Raw genomic sequence first — 12101 nt, forward strand, 5'->3', positions numbered from 1 at the left:
TTCACCTGATTTGTTCTCTATTAACAAATCAGTTAATAGAACAACTAACAAGTCAGTTCTCTAACTGACTCTATTACTTAACAGCCTTAGGGGAAGTGGGGTGGTGGTATAAGAGGAGCTAGAAAGTACTATTTTGGATTTTTTTTCTTTAAACATTTCATAGTTGAAGGTAGCGTTTTGGGCAGTCAAGGACTCGGTGATTCTGACTAACTCTCTCACTCACAAAACTAAACTTGGAGAAATACCAAGTCAAAAAAGTGAGGAATTAAGATTTTTTTTTTAATTTCAAAAACTAAGAAATAAATTAAGAGTTAAAAAAAGTTGGAAGTTACTAGAGAAATATCAATTCAGAAAAGTGAGGAATTGAGGGATAAGCTATCAGGTAGGACAAGAAGCTGTGAGAGCTGAAACTCGCATTTTGTACTGTATTTCCACTGAGGCAGTGGATGATTCCTCAGGTTACGTATTCAGTCTTACAAGACATACCCCCCTCCAACCCACCGCCAACTTCAAACTCCAATTGCAAGCTCAGGTTATCACCTGTGCTTCTGGCCCACCAGCTACAGATCAGGGGTTCCAACGATACTTTCCCTGGGTTTGATTAACTTGCTAGAGCAACTCACAGAATTCAGAGAAACATTTTACTTAGTATATTGTACTAGGATATAACTCAGGTTAACAGCCAGGTGGAAGAGCTGCACAGGGCAAGGAATGGGGAAAGAGCGTGGAGCTTCCATGCTGCCTCTGAGTACACCAAATCTCTACATGTTTATCAACATGGAAACTCTCTAAAAAAAGTCCTTTTGCTTTTTTTTTTTTTAATGGAGGCTTCATTACATTGTCATGATTTATTAAATCATTGGCTATTACCAGCTGATTCAATCTCCAGCCCCTCTCCCCTTCACAGAGGTCGCAGGGCAGTGGTAAAACTGAAAATTCTAATCGCATTGCTGGGTCTCCTAGCCATCAGCGCCTATCCTTAAGTTTACCTAGGTACTGTCCCAAACTCACATCACTAACATAACAATAGGTACCTTTATCACTCTCATCACTTAGGAAATTTCAATGGTTTTAGGAGCTCTGTCCATGCCACAAACTTGGACGAAGACCAAATATATATTTCTTATTATATATCACAATACCATAAGGTCCTAAATTACAAAAAGTCAGGTACGTGTCCATGTGCTACTCTACATATATGAAGGCAATAAATACACAATAACTCTAGAAATATTTGCAAGCGAGAATACTTTTTTCCTCAAATTTGTTCAATGAGATAGCCATCATATTGAAAACTTGTTTATAAGGGATTATGTCCTCTTGAATAGCAAGAAGAAATCAAGCATCATTTTGAATTTTATATAAATGCTCTTACACAAAAAGATATACCGCATGTGTCTGTGTATAATTCATAAGGCTCTTCCACACAATATAGACTGAAGATTCCAAGACAATTTTGTAAATGTCCTCTTACATGAGAAATATTAAAGGGTGAGTGGCATGTAGTCAGTCAGAGGAAGGACAGAAAGCTGCAGAGGATAGAAAAAATCTGGAATCAGTCATTAGAAGTGAGATAGACAGGATCTTTGTCTCCAGTACTTCACCCTTCCCTGTATCAACGCTCTTTGCTATATAATTTTGCAACCCCTTCCTCTGAAGGTAAAATGTGCTTCCATGTTTCACTGTGAACTTGGCAATATGACATTATTTAGTAAATGAAATATTAGCAGACATAACCCAGTGCAGGACTTGGAAAGTGCTTGTCCGCACTAAACTTTGGCCCTCTTGAACTCTGTCACTGCCATGACAAGAGCTTCCCTAGATTAGCTCTGTCCCTTCAGTCCGGGCCACAGAAAAAGCAAACTGGGCTGAATGAGCATCTCCAGCCACGCCCAGAGACCCATGATAGTGCGTGATGGGTATTTTAAGTGACTGAGCTTTCAGGTGGATTTTTAAGCAATAATATTGTGATTTGCTTACTGACACAGAGATTGATTTGGTGTAACTTTAGTGAATCTACATAGTAATATGTTCTTATATGTGCATCATAAAACTTCTAAATTGTGGATTTCATTATAACCCATCAAGTTTTCGTTGATACATGCAAGAAATCATGGCATTAATTGATTTGATAGATGAAGAAACTGAGTCTTAGATATTTGGCTGAGACCACTACCATAATGAGACAGAGCCAGATTCAAAGCCAAGCTGTCTGACTCTCAGCTTAATGCAATTTCCCATGCTTCTGTGCTGCTTTTGCAGAAAGATGAAGGCACAGGAGGAATAAAATGTAATGATCATATAATCTATTTATTCCACAACAAATTGCTTGAATATCCCTAAATTTTAGGGTAGATTTACTAACAGAGATCTAAAGACTAACTTTATTTTTACTTTTTTCATTCCCTGTGTTTCTATGACAAAAGCCTATGAAGAATTGAGTTAGGAAATAGGGATTGCAGACAAATGGGAGACCGAGGAAAAAAACACAGTAGCTAGATAATCCATAAATGAAAACAATCAACCCTTAATTGAATGCACATGTGTAGACTGAGCTGTTTTCCTAATAGTGAGGCAGTAGGCAATGATTAATGACTGGAAGAAATCAGTAAAGAATTCTTCCTGAGCTCTGAATTGTGCTCTGAATATAAAAATCTGCTGGAACAGGTGACGTGTTGCCAAGGGTTCTGAGGAGCAGACAGAAGCAACTGCAGATCTGCCAACAATTTATTTCCAAAGACAGAGAGAAATGGTGACGTAGCAGTGTCACAAAATAAAGCAGAAAGCTTTTTAATTTTTTCTTCTGTCTGAAGAATGGTGAGCCAGACTATGGTTTTATTATCAGAGCTACAGAGAAAGACAAAATGCAATAATTAAGAAATCCAAAGACTGTCATAAAAGACAATATGAAGCAGGAAGTTGAACAATTACTTAAGTGCTCAAAAAAGCTCAGCTCAGAACTTCACTGCTCTAAGTATTTTGGGGGAAATGAAGAGTTATCTTGGGAAGGGGGAAATGTTAAATTTCTAGATAAGTAAAATTGAGTACATGAGAATATTCATTCATCCATCAAATATATATTGAAACCCTACAATGCCCTCAAATGTAAATTCTGTAAGAAAAGAAACATGAAGATACTGTTCACTGGCCCAGTTCCGTCCACTATAACAGAGTCTATGACATAGAAGATGCCTAAAAAATGTCTAATCAAGTAACGAATCCGGGGATGACACGACCCTCGCGGGGCTTACAAAGGAGTGAGAACGATGCTTGGTGTATTTCCAGATTTTTCTTGCAAGTTAGAGAATCACAGAGGAGAGGGACGTGCACACAGCAACAATGCAGCGTATGAAATAGTTACTCTCATACTTGTAATAATACTAATGCCTACCTCTTTACCTCCATGAGTCTGATTTAATTTCTTTCAGTTGAGGCCTGGGCACTGGTATTTGAGAAGTTTCATGTGCAGCTAGGGTTGAGAAATACAAATATATAAAGGGAGAAATGACATAGTCCAGAAGTTCTGAGGGAAGAGGAGGGATCTAACCAAGGCAAGTGTAGCTTCTGTGGGGTGTAGCATCCCAGGCATAGGGACAGCCGTGGACAAAAACCCTGTGGCTAGAAGAGACATGGCATTATTGACACACTTTAAGGGCAGCATAGCTTGTACACACAGGAATGAGGCATGGGCTGAAGTTGAGAAGGTAGGCAGGGGCCAAATACACACATTTTTAAGTCTTCATCTTTAAAAACTTTAGTGGATTCTTATCATTCACAGGATAATGAAGGTAGGAAGTTGATAGAATTTTGCCTTTCGGAATCATCACTTTGTCATCAGGTTTAAAAATACATGGGAGGGGAAAATATTTGTGGAGAAGACAGGAGACGACTGCAATTTTTTACACGAGAGCTAATGGCAGCTTAGACTAGACAGACAATGGAAGTGAGCAGTTTGCCTGCTATTAGTCCCAGGCAACAGGTATTCTGAGTTTCAGGGTTTAGAGGGTCCTGCTCTAGACTCCCTCCAACTTCCCTCTTTCTCACTGGGCCTTCAGCCTTGCTTCTAGGGCCTGTGTAGGCCTCCTTTTTCATATGATTTCCCAAGGGAAGCACATACCACTGGTTCAAAGGTGTGCTGAGGGGTAGCCATTAGTAGTGGAGTGGTAGATAATGCAGTGTAAGCTGGCGTGATCACATACACGCACAGTAACCTTTTGAGATGTGGGTCAGAGGTTGGGGTACAAGAGAAGTAGGCTGGGCTTAGGCTCAGGCTCAGGCTCAGGCTTGTGGCCTGTAAGTTCTATGATGATTTTGTCAGAGGCCCTGCATATATTAGGGGAAGATCTGGCAGTGAGGAGAGAGAAAAACAGCAGACAAGTGCAGGGTGCATGATCTCAAAATTAACAGGTAGAAAGGACAATAATACACTATACGCTTCATCCTTTGAAATAACTATATTTAAAAAACAATTCCAGCATTTGTAATTTTCCAAACTATTTTCCCCAATTGTTGTCTCAACAGTTCACTGAGTTGATCAAAACAGGTATGCTTTTCTCTATTTATAAATGAAAAAACCTGACATTTATATAGATTAGGGTGTGGCAAATTGTCTTCTGTAAAGGACAAGATGGTAAATATTTCTGGGTTTGCTGGCTGTTCTTTGTCATCTCTGTCACTGTAGTGACTCATCTCTGACATTGTAGCTCACAAGGAGCCACACATGATGTGTAAATGAATGGTTGTGTCTTGTTCCAATAAAGCTTTATTTATAAAAAGAGGCAGAAGCCGGATTTGCCTCATGGGTAGTAATCTGCAGACTCCTGATGAAGGTTGTTATTAGTTGACGGATAGTAGGCAGCATTTGTGGGACTAGAAGTCAGACCCTTTAGTTTCTGGTTCTATGCTGAGTACTTCAAAATGCTTAAGTGAGAGAAAATACCAGTTCAGTGTCCAAGGGACAGAGAAATCACCTTTTCTGAACTCATTCTACATATGAGAAAACTGAGGACTAGAGCATTCAAGTTATCAAGTTCCCAGAATTTTTACAGCCATAACTGTGACCAGAATTCAGAGCTCTTTAATTTTGTCTTGTGTCCTATCTGTCAACCCACTGCGAAAGTCAATGACTACATGAACTGACCTGGACCAGCTCTGGATTTTCTACTGTGTTCTCTTGTTATAATGTCTCCTTAGAGGAGGGTGAGCCAGAACCTAGACAAAATCATAGCAAAATAGGAATAGATAGAACAAAGTTGGGAAGAACTTTTTTGGTATCTTCCAGGTTCCTAAGGTAGTTAATTTTAGCTCTGAAATCCCTAATTCTGCTAGTCCTTTTTAATATTTTTAAACCAAATCACTCAGAAAATTACATTTCTATTTCATTTAACACCTGCATTTTCTACCAACTTACGTTAGCCTTGCTGTGGTTGTATTTCCTGTGGCTACTGTTGTGTTTGTGTGTTCATGTATGCTCTGACTGAATGAGACATGCACACATTTATGCAACCTCCTTGAAGCTGTAGACTACTTGATCCAAACTCAGAGCAGAGTCACAGTCTAGAAAATACAATCAGGAAGGCAGACATGGTTCCAAGTTAGCTCAAGTGTTTTATTCCATTTCTTGAGCATGATGTAGGGGCTCTTTTTAAAATTCACCATTTTCTCCTCATCACTTTCCTTCAACCTACAGCATCTCTTGTGTTTATATCTCTTCTCTAGCCATCACATTTCTTCTCTGCCTACCTTTCCTCTGTCTTCAGATTCTGCATCCAAGTACTGAGAAGAAAAAAACAGCAAAATACTTTGCAGAGGGTGGGGATGGAAATAAACAGAGTAGGAAGATAAAGCCAGAATCTTCTTCATAGAAGAGAGAGATAAAGGACAGGACTATTTAGATTCAAGTAATGTTTGTCCAGACACATTTAAAAATATTACCCTTTTACTAAGAATACATCAACATTCATAGTTGCTTTTAATGAATGGACCAAAGGCCTCTTTTTGGAGACAAAGTGTCTGCTGCCTGACATACAGTATTTGATAATAAAACTTGAGCATATCAGACACAACTGATAGCCTTCCTTGACTCTTGTTAGAGTTGGAAACCAATTCAGAAGATGTAATTTATTTAGAGTTTAGTAAACCATTCAAAAAAGTTCTGCTGGGAAATCTAATAGAGAAATTAGAAGCATTCTGTCTGATTGAAACTACCTACGTCCATCTACATAAAACTGACAGACAATAAAATAGGTAATTACCATCAGTACAACATCAAATGGGGGATAAGATTAAAGGATTAGATTAGAACAGCCACCTCTGAAGGAAGAATTTGGAATTTAAAATGCATTTGTAAGCTTCACAGGTAACCATTTAAGAAGCACTCTTATGTACTTTAATTGTATTAGGAAGTGAAGTACAGAGAAATATGAAGAAAATTTTTTCAAGTTCAAGGCTTTTCTTGAGAATAAAAAGGAAAAAGTAGTAGAACAGTGTCCACACAAAAATCTCTATGCAAATATTTATAACATCTTTATTAATAATTACCAGAAAAAAAAATGAAAGCACCAGAGAAGTCTTTTATAAGTAAATGGATAGAACAAACTGTGACACATTCATACAAGAGAATACTATTCAGTGACAAGGAATGGGCTGTCATGCCTATTCAAAGACATGGATGAATCTTAAATACATAACATCTAGTGAAAGAAGCCAGTCTGAAAAGACTACATACCAAATAATTCCATTTATATGGTGACACTATAGCAATGGTAAACTGATCAGAGGTTTCCAAGGATCAGGAGGAAGGGGAGGTAAAACAGGGGAGGCACAGAGGAATTTTTATGGTGGTGCAGCTACTCTATATGATGCCGTATTGGTGATACATGACACCATATTTGTAAAATCCGTAGAAATTTATAGAAAAGGAATGAAACCTAATGTATGCAAGTTAAAACAAAATATTATTTAGGAGGTTGGCGGATCCCAGAATGGAGTGAAAAATGTGACTAAGGAATCAAACTAGAGTACAAATGTAAAAAATATCTACCCCATTGTAGAGAAGGGGAAGAGGATGCTGACCTAAGTAACTTTGGAAGTGAGCGGAGTCTGTAAGATTAAAGACAAACAGCACGGTATTCTAGTTAATAAAGTCCCCTCCCCCACAGTGGTACAGATTAATGTTTGTAAAAACACTATACATGTATACCGGAATTGAACAATTAAGTAAAAGGATGGTGGATGGTGGGCTCCAGGTTCTGACTGTTAGAGTGAAAGGCTGCAAATAAGCAAGGGGAGCAAGCCGCAGTAATCCACGTAAAAATGGGTTATAGTTGAAGACATCAGTCTAAACTAATGTTGAGCTTAATATAGGTAGAGACATACCTATTGATATGTGTGTATATGTATAAGCATATACATACATACTCCTTTGCTTTGTCAGCTGAGAGATCCAAGAAGTAACAATATCCCAGTAGCAATGAGCACACCTAGTGTATAGAACTTTGTTTCTAATACCATTCTCCAAAAAAGAGGACCCAGATCTTCTTGGAAAAATGGCTGATTCTAAGACCAGAGTGGCATCTTATAGTTTCAGAAAGGAAGTCTTTGAAACATACAACACAAGGATGGAATTATTAAAGGAACCAACAGAAAGAGCTCCCAACAGCAAAGGTAGAATAACTTGAACCACAAAATTAATAAAGTAGTATTGGATTATAATTCGAAGTATACAAAATAAGTATCCAAAAGTCCATGCTACTATAAATAAATGATGGAATAAAAAAATAAATAGAAGAGTCTTCTATGTAGACATACTCTAAACAGTGAATGGTGATATTTCACCCTCAAGGAATTGGAGCATAGCTCCCACTATGTATATTGCATTCTTTCCGAAAGTACAGTATTAAGATGGAAGAAAATGGTAGCTTTGAACTGGATAAACATGACCAGCACTACAGCAGCTGGTTTGATCAGTGCTAACAGCAACAATGAAAAGTTATGTAACAGTACGTGCACGTGATAGCATACGCACTTTACCACTATGACCTTCCTCCCCCAAATCCAAACTCCAGTCCAGTAATGACAGACAAAAGAGAAATCCCAGATGAAGAGCATTCTGTAAAACACCTGATCAGTTCTTCTTAAAACTTTCAAGGCAATCAAAAAAAATTTAAAGTCTCAGAAACTGTTGCAGCCAAGAGGAGCCTAGGGAGATCTAATAACTAAATCTAATGCAGTATCTTGGATAGGATCCTGGAATGGAAAAGGAGCATTAGGTAAAAACTACTAACATCTAAAGAAATTATGCACTTTGGTTGATAATAATACATCCGTATTGGTTAATGAATTGTGACAAATATATCACAGTAATGTAAAATGTTAGTAACAGTGAAAAGGATAAGAAGAATATGAAACTCTTTACCATGATCACAAGATTTCCATAAATTTAAAACTGTTATAAAACAAAAATTTCACTAAAAAGCTGTAGAAGAGTTTAGCTTAGGAATATTTTTATTAAATAAGCATAACCCAATGCCAGGCACTAACAGAATAATGCAATAGCCAGACCACAGGCTTTCTCTATAGTATTGGACAATTTGATTTTATGATCTCTCATATCCTCTCATCTCAGACATAAATTCCATGACAGTGCAATGTATCTTATTTAACTTGATATTCTCATAGTGTCTAGCACATTAGCTTGTAAATATAAGGGCTCAAAAGGTCTCGGCAGAATTGAAGTAACGTATATTAACGGTTCCATAGAACTCGGTAATGAATAAATTTGGGACCAAAATGAATATGAGCATTTGTAACTACTGCAAAAATTCAGATGCATCATTCATTGTAGAAGCATTCTGACCACACAACATGGCTTTAGTGGTCAGTAGATATAATATTCATTGCAGACTAAAGGGAAAAGATTAAATTTCAACTGGTACTTGAAGTTTGAGTCACAGAATGAGTAGCATTTGAATAGGCTCTCAAGAAGACCCTTGTCCCTGGACTCAACACTGCCAAATTCTTTGTTTTAGAATAAGTGTGTACTGTGTGTGTAAATTGTTTTCTAGTTTACTTCAGTGGATTTTAAGAAGCTTTGAAACATAGCAAAATTAAAATATACACCAAATAAATACTAAAAGGAGTGCAAAAGTGTATTCAATGAAAAAAAGTGTATTTCCCAAAATAGAACCCCAGTATTTCTTTCTAGATACAAACACTATATTTTATATTCCTATTCTCTGTGTAGAAAACTTGATTTTTTCATCTCCCTTTACACAAGATTTGTTTTTTAAAGAAATGGAATATATTCTAATGTAACCATGCTCCTGGTGACGAAAATTTAACTTATTTTCAGTCTTATGCTTTTATCAACAACGTGATAAAAATTTTCCTTTACTTACAAGTATGTATAAATGTATATAACCCATGTATATAGATCTGTAGAATAAGCTCAGAAGTGCTTTTGCTCACAAAACATACATGTGCATTTTTAATTTGCGAAAATGACCTTAAAAGAGATTGTACAAATTTATTGTTCTGCCAGTAGAGTCTATTTTCCCACACACTTACTAAGTGAGTCTACCCTGTCAGCTCCGTCCAAGGTTTAAAAGTAAGCTGCACAGATAGGCACAAGAAACAAGTAATACTTACTTGAAATTACTTGATAGCTGTGTGTATTGGTCCTGGTCCTGGAAGAAACAGATGCTTTATTAAACTCTCTTCCATCATCTCTTTTTAAACAACCAGCTTTTTTTTTTTTTTTTTTTTGCCAGGGCCCTGATTTACTTACACATTTATCTGTTGTTTAATTAAGATTTGTTTCTTGTGTATTTCCACAATATCATATATTTAAACCTTGGCGAGAGAGCTGTCAGTCAGGAGTTGTGGCTTTGGGTAGAGAACGGTATTATCAAAGGGCAGCTCGGCAGGAAAGGAGGCTGTATTTATTCTTTTTCAGCACCCAATCTCCATAGGCCAAATACAACTGATATTCAAGGTCAAGGGAGCCCCGAAGATTTCTGAGTCACAGAGGAAGGTTAGAAAAGGCTACGAGTGGATCCTGAGGGGCAATGTTTTTAAAAATGTAGCACACCGTATACCCACAAACTTGCATGTTCAAGTTCTCATCTTGGTTCCACCAGGAATATTAATGATCTACTATGAGAAGAATACAATGATGCAAATAGGTAAAGAAGTTTCATTTTGGAATATAGTGGAAGGCAGTATTGTTTAAAAAAAAAAAGATTTTTTTTGAACTTGAAATTTCCCCAGAGATAAACTTTTTAACCATTTCATTTTTAAAATGGAAAAACGTAGACCTAGAAAAATAACTTGTAAAAATGTGGACCTAGTTAGGGAAGGGGCTTGATTCTAAACACAGGATGTTGATCTCCCCCAGGCCTCTGAGCTGTCTCTTCACCTATTTGTGAAATGCCATAGAACTAACTGAGCTATTTGCACTTTGACAGAGAAGTGTTTGTTTTGTAGTTAGTCCTTCAGAGTACCTCTGTCTGGGTAAGCTGTGGTCACTGTGAACAATATAGCAGCAGTACATACAGGAATGAGTGGGACTGTTTTCTCTCTTAGGCTACAATGTCTTATTTCCCGTACGCAATATTGGGTTTCCACTCAAAAGTTCAATTAAGATGTTTTAACTTAAAAATAAATGTATATATATGCATGTGTGCATACATGTGTGTATGTGTATATATATGTATATACACACATAAACATGTATATATATGTGTGTATGTTTTACTATAACTTAGTAAAAATAAACAGATCACACCATAAAGCAATATAAACTACATAAACTGTCTTTAAAAATAGGAATAAGCAAGTAACATTTGACATAGATTTATTTCATTGCACCAGTATTGTTAACTGGAATATTAAAAACAAACTAAAGAATTCTTAGAGCTGGAAGATCACTTCCAAATACCCTCCACCTACCACCATTTTACATATGAGGAAATTCAGGGGGTTAGGTTAAGAAAATTTGATTATTGGATTTGAGAATTAAAACTGAACTTTATAAAGATTTTCACAGGATCAGAATCTGCAGGGGGAAACAAACAAACAAACAAAAAAACCAACTTTGAAATAGTCCAAAGCAGGCCTGCTGCACTGGGTCATGTGGGGGAGAACAGAGAAGCAGCTCAGCAGTGAGTAAGGCGGATTCTGCCACAGAGCAGTCACGTATGAGAAAACCGAGTCCTGAGACAGAGGAAGCACAGAGAGTGCTTACCAGCTTTCCGTTTCTGGTCCCTGTACAGTCTGTTTGTACTTCTGTTCCTAAAGCTATAAAACATCATGGAAACCACTGTACATGTGAGAATCTCACATATGTAATTGAGCAAGCTTCAGTGAGTTTCGGTTTTGATATAAAAAATAGATTTGACTGATAATAGAAACTCTCTGTGTCCCCATCTGACATTTGTCCTCTTATTCCAAATTTTGTTTATACTAAATTTAACAGGTCACCTAGGTTTTGGAGAGCTCTATAGCACGCTGATAGAAACCCCAGAAAGATCCAGGGATGGTAGACATTTCCACAAAAAGCAGAAGTGACATCTATTAATTGAATATTGAGTCCAGCTATTTCCTCCTATGAATTTTGGTCCATCTACTGCAAGTATTTTCTGAAACCTAAAGAACCCATGTGCTAATTAATTTTTTAATTGTTTTACTATTTTCCCCACCATTGCATTATTATGTCGTAACAAGAATTCCTGACGGTGGGCCCTTTTTAGCGTATAATTATAGATCCAAGAGGCCTTCATGTCCTCTAACATCTTGTGATCATCATAAATGTTCAAAGGCTTTGATGAATACTCAAAAGCAAGATTAGAGAACCAAGTTGCCAGGAGCTCTAAAATCATTTAAGCATAACCTCTTTGTGAATTCAGCCACTATTCGACATAGCCAGGATCTAAGAAATATTAAAGTTTTGGAAAATCTCAACTATCCATCAGCTGGGAAGTAAAGGCTCCAAATCAAGGCACTTTCCCTCTTCTACTGGGTCTATACCCACAGATAATAATAGTTTTTTTGGAGAAATCTTAAACTCTCTTACACTCTCATTTAAAATAAAAATTGTAACA

General features: G+C 37.0%; 1 long non-coding RNA gene across 1 annotated transcript in view; it reads right to left on the reverse strand.

The window, feature by feature from the left end:
* Window positions 1-9688, reverse strand: part of LOC135322167 (uncharacterized) — a 55539-nt gene extending 45851 nt beyond the window's left edge. Inside the window, exon 1 of the long non-coding RNA XR_010382534.1 lies at window positions 9649-9688. This is a non-coding gene — a long non-coding RNA (uncharacterized LOC135322167). The remainder of the gene's footprint in view (window positions 1-9648) is intronic.
* Window positions 9689-12101: the final 2413 nt, after the last annotated feature.

Source organism: Camelus dromedarius, chromosome 9 (assembly GCF_036321535.1).
Source record: "Camelus dromedarius isolate mCamDro1 chromosome 9, mCamDro1.pat, whole genome shotgun sequence".
Classification (NCBI taxonomy): Eukaryota; Metazoa; Chordata; class Mammalia; order Artiodactyla; family Camelidae; genus Camelus; species Camelus dromedarius.